Here is a 12,641-nt window from a genome sequence, read left to right on the forward strand (position 1 = left end):
CCTCCATAGGCATGATCATGACAGAAGGAGATGACACTGGATTGGTCAGGCTCGGGAATGCATCTCCTAATGATTTTATCGGGACAATACTTGAACAAGTAAGGATCGTCCCAAAAAAAATTCTTCACCACGGACATGAATTTGGACTTATCTTGCCACCCCCAATGCAAAGGCATTTGACCGGTGACAAGATAGTTTACTATGTCAGCAAACCATGGTGAGTGAGCATGAGCAATATGCATCAACTGCTCATCGGGGAAGGTCTCAGAAATGGGGACGGCTTCTTCCGTGAAGTCCACGGTAATCCTCGAGAGATGATCAGCCACCACTTGTAACGCCCCGAATTTGGGCCAGCAAATTCGTAAGCAGAAAGCTCCGGTTCCCACGTGACGTTACTACATCAAAGATAACTCTCGCAGCGGAATATATTTTTGTTCTTCTAAAGACTTAGGAATTGATAGCATAACACGTTAGAGCTGACTGAAATACCTCGAAACATTAATTAAAAGTTGCTTAGGTTATCATTACACGCTATTTGCACACTAGGTGCATTAAAAATAAGTGCCACAAACGGCACATAAACATACAACATAAAAATACACCAAACAAAACATTGTCATAATTATTACAAACCTTGAAATAAAGCACACATAAATATGCCTAGCAATTTCTAAGCTAGCACATATTACTTCAGTAATGGTTTCAAAAACCATTAAAACTGGCATATGAGTCCATGCCTTCCTCTTCTAGATCTGCATCAGTAACTATGCAAATATGGCGTTATCATATTTGCATAGACAAACAAGTGAGTCATCCATTTTCATATCTAAGTTACCATCAAACAAATAACAGTTCATAAAGAATGCAAATGCGAGGGTTGTATGATTATGCATCGTAGTAACCATTTAGTTTGATGTTTTATGATCATCTTTCTTCAGACCTCTCGTTCTAGGTTATCTGAACCCGTTCACGTCCTTTGCCTCCCACTTAAAGTCTTACCTGTTTTTACTGGAATCCTACCGGTCCCAGCATTAGTTATATATTAGGACTTTGGACACCCCTGGGTCACTCTGAACCCCCTGGGTCCACTGATTAGCCTTCCTTCCAGTTGCTACTACATCAGCTTGTTGATGGCTATCTCCTCAGCCATTTTATTAATTGGACATGACATGCAATGCATGAACAAACACATGCAATAAACACACACCACACAGTCCTAATGAAACATAGAATCATTCCTCAGTAAGTACATCCATACTTACACTCTTCTTCGTGTAGTTCCTTTAAACTTCTTTCCTGCATATAAATCCATCCATACAATAATATATTTATCAATCATCTATCAAACAAATCATTGTTTATAGACCCTCATCTTTTATATTTATTATTCATCACTTCATTATGTTTGAGACGATCACTCATAATAAATCTTAAAACCTTGGTTCATGATTTGGTGACGAGGCTATATGACCAATGCTACCAAACATGAACTTGAAGGATTAAAATATATCATAAGGACAATAAGGAATAAATACGATCAACTCATGAGAATCATGAGGACAATGAAATGTAAAAGGAATATAAATACGATCAACTCATGGAAGTCATGAGGACAATGAAATATAAAAGGAAATATAAATACGATCAACTCATGAAAGTCATGAGGTCAATGAAATATAAAAGTAAATATAAATACGATCAACTCATGAAGTCATGAGAACAATGAAGTATAAAAGGAAATATAAATACGATCAACTCATGAAAGTCATGAGGACAATGAAATATAAAAGCAGTTTATAAATACGATCAACTCATGAAAGTCATGAGGACATTGAAATATAAAAGTAGTTTATATTACTTTTTATTTTAATTCTTTTTATCTCATAAGCTTATTGGGTCTTTAAACAACTCATAAAACAAGTAATGAAATCAAAACCTATATCATCAAATTAATGAAATTAATGATTGGAAGCTTACCAAAATACTTCTTAGCACACACTTCAAGTCTTGAACCACACAAAACTACACAAATCTCACAATTTTCTCTCTTGGTTGTAGGTGTGTGAGTGAGTGAAGCTTAATGAGTATTGCATCTTCCACCATGGTTCTATTTATAAGAGAATGAATGGTTAGGATCAAGTAGACACATTGTGATCCAATGGATGGGAATTGGTGCATCTTAGCCTTATCTCCAAGGCACATGAGTTTCATCATTACTAAGGTGGTGCATTCTAGATGTGGGATGTGGGCAACACTTGTGGTGATGAGTGCACACATTAGAGGAAGTGGGTGATGAGTTGTTCAATCAAAGGAAGTATTAAATAATGCTATATATGAATTTTCGTCTAAATAGAGGCCAGCTTACTCCAAGTAACGTTTTGATGGTCAAATCTACTCCGATTGCTGTAAAATTTTGAGGGTAGATAGATGACGTCAAGACGAACACTTTCTATTTTTGGTTCAACTCAATCCGAGTTTGATATGACTTAGTTTTGGTCAATCAAAGTTTCTGGTTTACTTAGACAAGTTAAACCAAGATATTGTTTAGACTACTTTCATTTTATGATTACTCTAGATTCTATTCTAGACATCTTTTATTCTTTCATCATAAGAGGGGGAGGGAATAAATGTAGTGGAAGGTTGCACTAGGTGTTGAATCATCATATCTTACACTATCCTATTTAATCAAATCTAACTAGGATGATATATTTAATGACATTCTTAAAGCATAAAATATAGGTCTTCCACATGTTGAGTTAGGTGATAACACATGTAGTAATCATGGCTATGGGCAGATGACATGTGATAAATGGGTTGGGTTTGTGGATAGCAATTGGAATGGGTTGGGTTAAGTTCAAAGATGGCCCATTAATGAATAATGTGAATTTCCGTTCAGAACAGGGGTTGTATTTTTCACCGGTGTTTTCATGGCCTTAACGACGTCCAAACATCATGAAATTTTGAGGGAAGCTAGAGGACTTCAAAACGAGCGTCTCAGTTTTTGAATCGACCAAAATGGAGTTCGTTTGACCCTGTTTCCGTTATTCCAAAGTTTAAGGTCTGTTTTGAGTTTTTATCAAATTGCAACTATAAATGTTTCTACAAACAAAAATACACATTTATTTTCATAAATAATCGTAGTTATTCTTTTTCCTTATTAAAAATGTTTTAAAATTAATTTAAACCATTATAATTTATGTCTTAAAATCTGGGGCGCTACACCACTTTTTCGGAACCCTTCTTGTCTCGAATCTCAATATCGAACTCTTGTAAGAGCAAAATCCACCGGATGAGGCGAGATTTAGCATCCTTTTTGGAGAAAAGATACTTCAATGCCGCGTGGTCCGAGTAGATGATGACTTTCGATCCTAGTAGGTAGGATCGAAACTTATCCAGAGCAAATACAACTGCCAGCAGCTCCTTCTCAGTGGTCGAATAATTCAGCTGGGCGTCGTTCAGAGTTCGACTTGCATAATAAATGACGTGGGGAAGTTTGTCAATGCGCTGCCCCAAGACAGCTCCAACAGCGTAATCGGACGCGTCACACATGATCTCGAAAGGTGTACCCCAGCTTGGGGGCCGAATGATGGGTGTGGTCGTCAGAATTGCCTTCAAGGCCCCAAATGCCTTCTTGCAATCCTCGTAAAAAATGAATGGGGCCTCCTTCACCAACAGTTTGCACAAGGGCCAGGCGATCTTGCTGAAGTCATGGATGAATCGCCAATAAAATCCTCCATGGCCCAGAAAAGAGCGAACCTCTTTCACCGTTCGTGGGGGTGGAAGGTTGGATATCAGATCTACCTTCGCCTTGTCTACCTCTATCCCCCGACGAGAGATGACGCGCCCGAGCACAATTCCTTGCTGGACCATAAAATGGCACTTCTCCCAATTGAGCACCAGGTTCTTCTCTTTACACCTCACCAAGACTAACGTGAGGTGGTGCAAACACTCCTCAAAAGATGACCCGAAAACCGAGAAGTCATCCATAAATACCTCCTAGAAATGCTCCACCATGTCAGAAAAGATGTTGATCATGCACCACTGAAAAGTAGCGGGTGCATTGCATAAGCCAAAGGGCATGCGTTGGTAGGCGAACGTCCCGAACGGACAAGTGAAGGTCATCTTCTCTTGGTCCTCAGGGTCCACAGGGACTTGGTTATATCCAGAATAACCATCCAAAAAACAGTAATACTCGTGCCTAGCCAAACGCTCCACCATTTGATCAATGAACAGAAGAGGAAAGTGATCTTTCCTGGTGGCGGTGTTCAGCTTGCGATAGTCAATGCAGACTCTCCATCCAGACTGTACTCGAGTTGGGACCAACTCGCCTTCCTTGTTCTGGACGACCGTCACTCCAACTCGTTTGGGCACGACATGAATGGGGCTCACCCATTTACTGTCAGAGATTGGGTAGATAACTCCTGCATCCAATAACTTGATTACTTCTCCTCTGACGACTTCCTGCATGGTCGGGTTGAGCCTTCTCTGTAGCTCCCTCGATGGTTTGGTGTCTTCCTCCAGATGTATCTTGTGCATAACCACCGAAGGGCTGATTCCCTTAATATCTTCTATGGTCCAGCCTATAGCTTCTTTGTGCTCTCTCAACACATCTAACAATTTCTCCTCCTGAGAAGCATGTAGATCCGAAGCTATGATTACAGGAAAAGTTTCGGCTGGACCTAGGAACTTATACTTAAAATTGTCCGGCAGGGGCTTAAGTTCCTTCTTAGGAGGCTCAGGTGCTGTTCCCTCCTCTTCTTCCTTGCTCACCAGAGGAGCAAACTCTAAAAGGGCATTTGCTTGCTCAAGTAACTCATCCAAGTCCAGATCCTCTCCGAACTGAGCAAAGCATGCCTCCAGGGGGTCTTTGGTGCTTGATTCTTCCTCTATGATCTCCTCAATCAAGCAGGCACTTCCGATCTCATCACATTCCCTCGGCCTCTTGCTGATGTCAAAGATGTTCAGCTCCACTGTCATATTGCAGAAGGAGATCTTCATTACCCCCGTCCTACAATTGATCAAGGCGTTAGCCGTAGCTAAGAATGGTCGCCCTAGGATTACCGGTATCTGAACTCCAACGTTTAGTACTGGCTCGGTGTCAAGCACTATAAAACCCACGGGGAAATAAAACTTGTCCACCTTAATCAAAATATCCTCCACTATTCCCCGTGGTATCATAACTGACCGGTCGGCCAGCTGCAGTGTCATGGAGGTGGGCTTCAATTCTCCTAACCCTAATTGCATGTAAACTGAATAGGGTAGGAGATTGACACTGGCTCCAAGGTCTAGCAGTGCCTTCTCAATGTGGTTGATGCCTATTGTACAGGAAATAGTAGGACATCCGGGGTCCTTATACTTGATAGGCAGCCTACACTGGAGGATTGAGTTGACTTGCTCGGTCAAACAAACCTTTTTCGGGACATTGGTTTTCCACTTTACAATTACCAAATCCTTCAAGAACTTAGCGTAAGATGACACTTGCTGGATGGCATCCAAGAACGGGATGTTGATCTGCACTTGTTTGAAAACCTCCAGAATGTCCTCGAACTTTCCTCCCTTCTTTGGCGCGAGAAGTCTATCAGGGAATGACGCCTTAGGTATGAACGACCTAGGAGAAGTTTCTATGGTTGGAGCTAATATAGATGGCTCGGCATCTCTCTTCTCTACGCTCCTACTTCCTTGTCCTTCTTATGCAGCAGGGTTCTCCTCAAGGTGAACCACTTGGTTGTCTACTTGTTTCCCTGACCTCAGTGTGACAACGGCATGCACATGCTCCAGCCCATGCACTGCATTTGACGAACTTCCCTCATGGAACTGCAACTTTGGATTTGGCACAGGCTGACTAGGGAGCTTTCCCTTCTCTCTCTCCCCCAGGTGACTAGCAATTTGCCCGATCTGGGTCTCCATCTTGGTAATAGCTTGGGTGTTCACCATGGTAGCATTCTTCACGTCATTGATGGATTGGCCTGTAAACTCGATGAAAGCTTTAAGAGTGTGTTGGGGATAAATCCCACTCAACCCGATCCAAAGAGGAGATTCAAAAGTCAAATAAACAGATAAGAATAATGATCAAAATAATGATCATATCAAAAGTCTAAGAAGATATCAGATCAGAAGTCTAAGAAGATATCAGATTAGAAGTCTAAGAAGGATTAAAGTCCAATTAGAACTCTAACAGCAGTTCTAGATCAACAAGGAGCAGGAGTCCTAATCCAGGTTTGACTCCACCTCTTTGCCTATAAATAGGCCCATACCCCAGGTATAAAATAAGTCTCAGAATTTTATGCATAGAGCATTATTTTCTTACATAAGCTAATTTAGGCATCGGAGCGGGACCCCCGGAAGGGTCCCTAGGTTTTGTTGTTTTGCAGAGTTATTTAGAAGCGTGAAGAACATCAAAGGAACGTGCAGATTCACACCATACCGGAAACTGTACCAACAGTTTGGCGCCGTCTGTGGGATATGATTATTCGTTCCTCATAAAATAAAAATAAGATCCAGCATGGTGATGAACACACGTTCCGGAAGCCAGACCAACCAAGAGCCCATAGTCCGAATGGAGCCAGTTATTCAGAATAATTTGCAGCCTCCACCAAACCCTCCCCCGGGGGGTGGAGATCAAGATCGCATAGCAGCGTTGGAAGCCCAGATTGAATCCTTAACACAGCGGAATGCCGAGTTGCTACGAAGGAGGCCGGAACAACCCAATCCCGAGATGAACAAGGATGAGCGTGAGGAAGAAGATCACAACAGCAACATTAATCCTCGGAGGGAGGATGACCGCCAAGGAGATCTGAGCAGAGTTTTTGCCGAGCTATAGAGAAGGTGCACATACATGGAGATGGAAAGAAAGGACAAAAGCAGATCCGTAATGGTGGACAAGCTCCTAATGGGTACAGACTCACCTTTCACCAAACGGGTAGCAGACTATCGGCTTCCTGAGAAGTTTAAGGTACCCCAAATTCTAAGTTATGCAGGAGACAGAGATCCCTTGGATCACCTAGAGAATTTTCGAGCTCATCTAGACCTTCACGGTACACCCGATGAAGTATCATGTCGGGCCTTCCCTCTTACTCTTTCGGGGAATGCCCGAGACTGGTTCAGGAAGTTGCCCCCGAATTCTGTTGATCAGTACAAGGAATTGTCCAAGATATTCCTAACGGAGTTCTTGGCTTTCCGGACAAGGAAGAAGCCTTCTGGATATTTGCTATCATTGCAACAGCAGGGCAACGAGAGTCTTAAGGAGTTTATGGCTCGGTTCAACCGAGAGAAGGCTACGGTTGAAGATCCGACCGAGGATATGATCTTTGCTGCCATTTATCAGGGAATTTCACCCGAGGAGCCTTTGATGAAGAAGTTGATCCGGAAGCAACCGAGTACCTTGCAGGGCCTCATGGATAAGGTAGAAGAATTCATTAATCAGGAAGAGACACTGAAGTCTATGGCCAGTTCTAGACTACCCCGAGAGACAGCCCCAGAAAAGAAAAGGAAAGAATTCAAGAAAGCTGATGGGGAAGAGCAGAGGCAGGTAAAGAAGTTCAAAGATTACAACTTTACACCTCTCAATGCCGAGATATCAGAAGTCCTCATGGAGATCAAGAGAGATCCGGCATTTCGGGAACCGCAAAAGATACCAGGTAATCCTCCTTATAGGAATGCAGGGAAATATTGTGATTTTCATAAACAAGCAGGTCATTACACTGAGGGGTGCGTAACCCTAAGGTTGTTAATAAAAGAATTCATAAAGAATGGCAAGCTAGTTCAGTTATTGGGAGAGCGACGGAACCATCAAGGAAATAACAGGCCTCGGAATCATCAGGACTATCAGCCCCGAGATCAGCAGCCACGGGATTACTATCCCCGAGACCGACCTCAACTAGGCGAGAGGCATCAAGAGAATGCTCCCCGAGATGACATAGAAAGAAGAGAAGACCGAGGAAGCAGAAGCCCTAGGCATAGAGAGCCGAGGCAACAACAGTATCTGCCCATGATCCCATAAAAAGGACTCTCGGGAATTTCAGGCTTGCTTTTATTTTTTAGTATTTATATTTGCAAAGAACTAGACTTTTATTTTTAATTCAGACTAGACAGAAAATTCCCCAGATTTTGGGAATAAGTATTTTCAGAATAAATGAATAAAACTGACTTAAGCATCGGAGTGTTCCCGGTGTAGGGACCGGGAACCCGTTGATGTCGCTTCTTTTGCAGGCAAAAACTCTCGGATCAGTCCTAGCCGAGTGCAAGAAGAAATCTCTTGGATCAGTCCTAGCCGAGTATAAGAAGAAACTTCTCGGACCAGTCCTAGCCGAGAAGGAGCCTCTCGGATCAGTCCTAGCCGAGAGCAAGAAGAAACTTCTCGGACCAGTCCTAGCCGAGAAGGAGCCTCTCGGATCAGTCCTAGCGGAGAGCAAGAAAAAAACTTCTCGGATCAGTCCTAGCCGAGAAGGAGCCTCTCGGATCAGTCCTATCCGAGAGCAAGAAACAACTTCTCGGATCAGTCCTAGCCGAGAAGGAGCCTCTCGGATCAGTCCTAGCCAAGAGCAAGAAAAAACTTCTCGGATCAGTCCTAGCCGAGAAGGAGCCTCTCGGATCAGTCCTAGCCGAGAGCAAGAAAAAACTTCTCGGATCAGTCCTAGCCGAGAAGGAGCCTCTCGGATCAGTCCTAGCCGAGAGCAAGAAGAAAAGTCTCGGATCAGTCCTAGCCGAGTACAAGAAGAAACTTCTCGGATCGGTCCTAGCCGAGAGTCTCGGATCAGTCCTTGCCGAGAGCAACAAAAAAGCATTCTCGGATCAATCATTGCCGAGAGAAAGAAATAAAGAGAGCCAGGGGGGTCGGATTTAACCCTCGAGTTTTCCATGATTTTCAGGAGTTAGCCATTTCAAGAAACAGGGAGAAAACCCTAAGAAAAAACAAGAAGGTAATGGGGGGGTGAGATTTAACCCTCAGGTTTTGCAGGTTAGCAGGTTTTCAGAAGGAGATAAAGATCAGGTTTCTTTTGTAACGATCCACCCCCAATGACACAATATTGTCCGCTTTTGGCTCCCCAAACAGAACTTCCCAGGAGGTCACCCATCCTGGGATTGCTCTCGCAGTGGCTCGATTAACTGCGGAGTTCTGATAGGTTCATTGCCATCACGGCTTTAAAACGCGTTGTGTCATAAATGGTGCATTTATACATATAAGCACATCCTCATTCCCAGGCGATGTGGGACGTCACATCCTTAGACATGGAATTCCCATTATTCAAGCAAGCTTTGGATAAGGGAATTGGGGGGTTACTGTTGGGGATATATCCCACTCAACCCGATCCAAAGAGGAGATTCAAAAGTCAAATAAACAGATAAGAATAATGATCAGAATAATGATCATATCAAAAGTCTAAGAAGATATCAGATCAGAAGTCTAAGAAGATATCAGATTAGAAGTCTAAGAAGGATTAAAGTCCAATTAGAACTCTAACAGCAGTTCTAGATCAACAAGGAGCAGGAGTCCTAATCTAGGTTTGACTCCACCTCTTTGCCTATAAATAGGCCCATACCCCAGGTATAAAATAAGTCTCAGAATTTTATGCATAGAGCATTATTTTCTTACATAAGCTAATTTAGGCATCGGAGCGGGACCCCCGGAAGGGTCCCTAGGTTTTGTTGTTTTGCAGAGTTATTTAGAAGCGTGAAGAATATCAAAGGAACATGCAGATTCACACCATACCGAAAACTGTACCAACAGAGTGTCTTCCAAAAAAGACTGTGAAGAAGAGGCAGGGGCTTGAGTAGGGGCTTGGTATGTCGATGTTGGCTGGTTGGGACGACTTTGATGGTGAACCGGCTGATGAAATCCAAGGGAGTATTGAGTATGGGATTGGTGATGAACTCCTCCTTGAGTCATAGGCTGGTTCTGCTTCCAAGAAAAGTTAGGGTGGTTCCGCCACCCTGGATTGTATGATTCAGAGAAAGGTCCATTGGCTTGCTTCCTATAGTCGTTGAAAGCGTTCACTTGCTCCATTGGTGACTCGACAAAAGCTGGCAATGATGGGCAAGTCTGTGCTAAGAGCATGGGACTAGCACAGATGGAATAGCAATCAACATGGAAAGGATTGGCAGCATTCATGGATTTGCTAACAACTAAGGCTTCGACCTTTTTGGTAAGGGCATCTATCTTCATTTTTAATTCTATATCCTCCTTAACCTTGTAGATGCCTCCCTTCTTCTGAATGCGAGCAGCTTTATCTCGGCAGCTTGAAAAATCCCATTGTTGGGAATTGTCGGATAGCTGATCTAAGGTCCTAGACTCCTCCTCTCTCGTCAAACTCAGAAATGCGCCTCCGTTCATCGACTCGATCATGCTACCGTTGGATTGAGTTAATCCTTGATAGAAAAATTGCACGAGTCTCCACTTCTCGTATCCATGTGGAGGGCACTTAATCAGCATATCTTGAAATCTCTCCCAACTCTCATAAAATTTCTCATCTTTTTCTTGAGTAAATGAGCTTATCTCCTTCCTACACTCATTGACTTTGGACATGGGGAAGAATTTGTTGTAGAACTTGTTTAGCAAGTTCTCCCAAGAAGTGATGGAACCAGGCATGTTTGAATCCAACCATGCCTTGGCTCTATCATGGAGTGAGAAAGGAAATAGCTTAAGATGCACAGACTCTTCAGAAAAATTTTGAAATTTGAAGGTGGCACAGATGTCTTTGAATTTCTTCACATGGCTATAAGGATTTTCGAGGTCCAAGCCATGGAATGCGGGTAGGAGTTGGATGACATGAGGCTTGAGGTCAAAGTGAGTGGCATTGGTTGGGGGTAACACTATACATGAAGGAGAATTTGTTGCAACGGGTGCAAACAAATCCATAAGTGTCCTAGTATGATCAACGTTTTCTCCCCGATTCCTCTCATTCTCATTCGCATGCATGTTATCTCCCATCTCAACAGAATTTCTAAACCTTCTCCTAAGAGTTCTTTCAATTTCGGGATCTAGAGATGTCAAGTCTAGGTTCAATGATCTTCTACCAAGCATACACCAAGCATACACAAATGTTTAACCAAAAGACAAAAAAAAAATAAAAAATAAAAAAGAATTTGCTAATGGGGAACAAAGTTCTCCAAAGTACAATCTAGGCTAGTTCCCAGGTAGGTGAGGGGGGTCACATTGGACACACTTAAATCCCAAGACCTTTCCTTGCCAGAATTCACCTTGTCATTGCCTTTAGATAGCTAAGTAGACCCACACTAGCCAAAAAAAATCAAAGAAAAATAACACAACTAAGATAAAATGTAAAGACTAACAAAAATGCATACAATTTACACAAAGATAGCAGCCAAAGTAAAAATAAGAATACTTACAAATTGGGACCAAAAAGAAGTTTTGGTAAAAATTTTGCTACTGATCTTATCCAGGAGCTGCTTTCTGAGTTGAGGTCGATCTATCGAATAGAAAATCGATCGATCGAAATTGTAGTAGATCGATCGAATTTTTAAAATTGTGCAGGAACAGAAACAGAAATAGGAACAAAAATAGAACAGAAACTCCTTTTTTTTTTTTTTTTTTTTTTTATCTTTTGTTAGAACAAAATAAAACAAATTGAGGGTAATATGAAACACAAACTATACAGAATTTGAACTAAATTTTAATGAACTAAAAGAAAATTAAACAAACAGCAAAATACTATTAAACAGAGACAAATTATGAACAAAATGGACAAAATGGACTAAAAGAAGTACTGGAACAGAGATACTTACCTAGTTCCGAGCTGCTGCAGTGCAGAAAGTTCGTTCGATCGAAGTATATTTCGATCGATCGACTTTATATTAGGCAGATGCTAACTCGACCGATCGAATTTATTTTCGATCGATCGATTCTTCAGGGCACCCAGTAAGTTGCAGAAGCTGCAGAACAGATCCGAGAAAAACAAAGAAAGAACTTAGAATGCAGAACAGAAGCTAAACAACAAAAAAATGAAACAAAAATCTATCTAACTAGTAGAAAAACAAAATCAATCAAACAAAAACCAATTTTTGAACCGATCTCCCCGGCAACGGCGCCAAAAACTTGGTGTGTGTTTTAAAGAGTACTCGCAAGCGCACGAATCGTTTGCAATATAGTGTGTGCAAGTGCGAGGTCGAATCCACAGGGAAATGGTCAAATGTTGGTGTCTTGTTTAATCAACCTCATTTTAACCTAGTTCCAAAAGTTTGAGGATTGATTCAAGAGTAAAAGACTAAATAAAAGAGATGAAACGAAATTTGCAAATTAAAAGGAACTAAGGCTAAGGAATCTACCAAACCAAATCCAACAACTCACACTCTTGGTTTCCACTTGAACACCCAAAGAACATTAAGCTTTGGATGTCATTCAAGTGTCCTAACCACAAACTCTAGAACCATTAAATGAATCCAACTCAAAGATAAATCACAAAGAGTACCCATTTGAAATCAAATCATCCAATGTATCCATTCAATGAACAAATCACAATGAATATCATCATTCAAATCGATAAAACAATGTATCCATCGGTTGAAACACATTAAATGTCCTATATCTACTAACAACCACATTCATTGCAAAAGATAAAGCATTTAAATGAATGGAACTTGAACAACAAATATGATATATCATCAAATGTGCAAGTAGTATAACA

General features: G+C 41.7%; 1 long non-coding RNA gene across 1 annotated transcript; it reads right to left on the reverse strand.

Moving 5' to 3' along the window:
• Window positions 1–621: 621 nt before the first annotated feature.
• Window positions 622–2,147, reverse strand: LOC133862530 (uncharacterized). The gene is made up of 3 exons (XR_009899236.1): window positions 1,978–2,147; window positions 1,263–1,296; window positions 622–764 (listed from the first exon to the last, which is right to left on the reverse strand). It is a non-coding gene; the product is annotated as an uncharacterized LOC133862530 (long non-coding RNA).
• Window positions 2,148–12,641: the final 10,494 nt, after the last annotated feature.

Source organism: Alnus glutinosa, chromosome 3, assembly GCF_958979055.1.
Source record: "Alnus glutinosa chromosome 3, dhAlnGlut1.1, whole genome shotgun sequence".
Taxonomy (NCBI): Eukaryota; Viridiplantae; Streptophyta; class Magnoliopsida; order Fagales; family Betulaceae; genus Alnus; species Alnus glutinosa.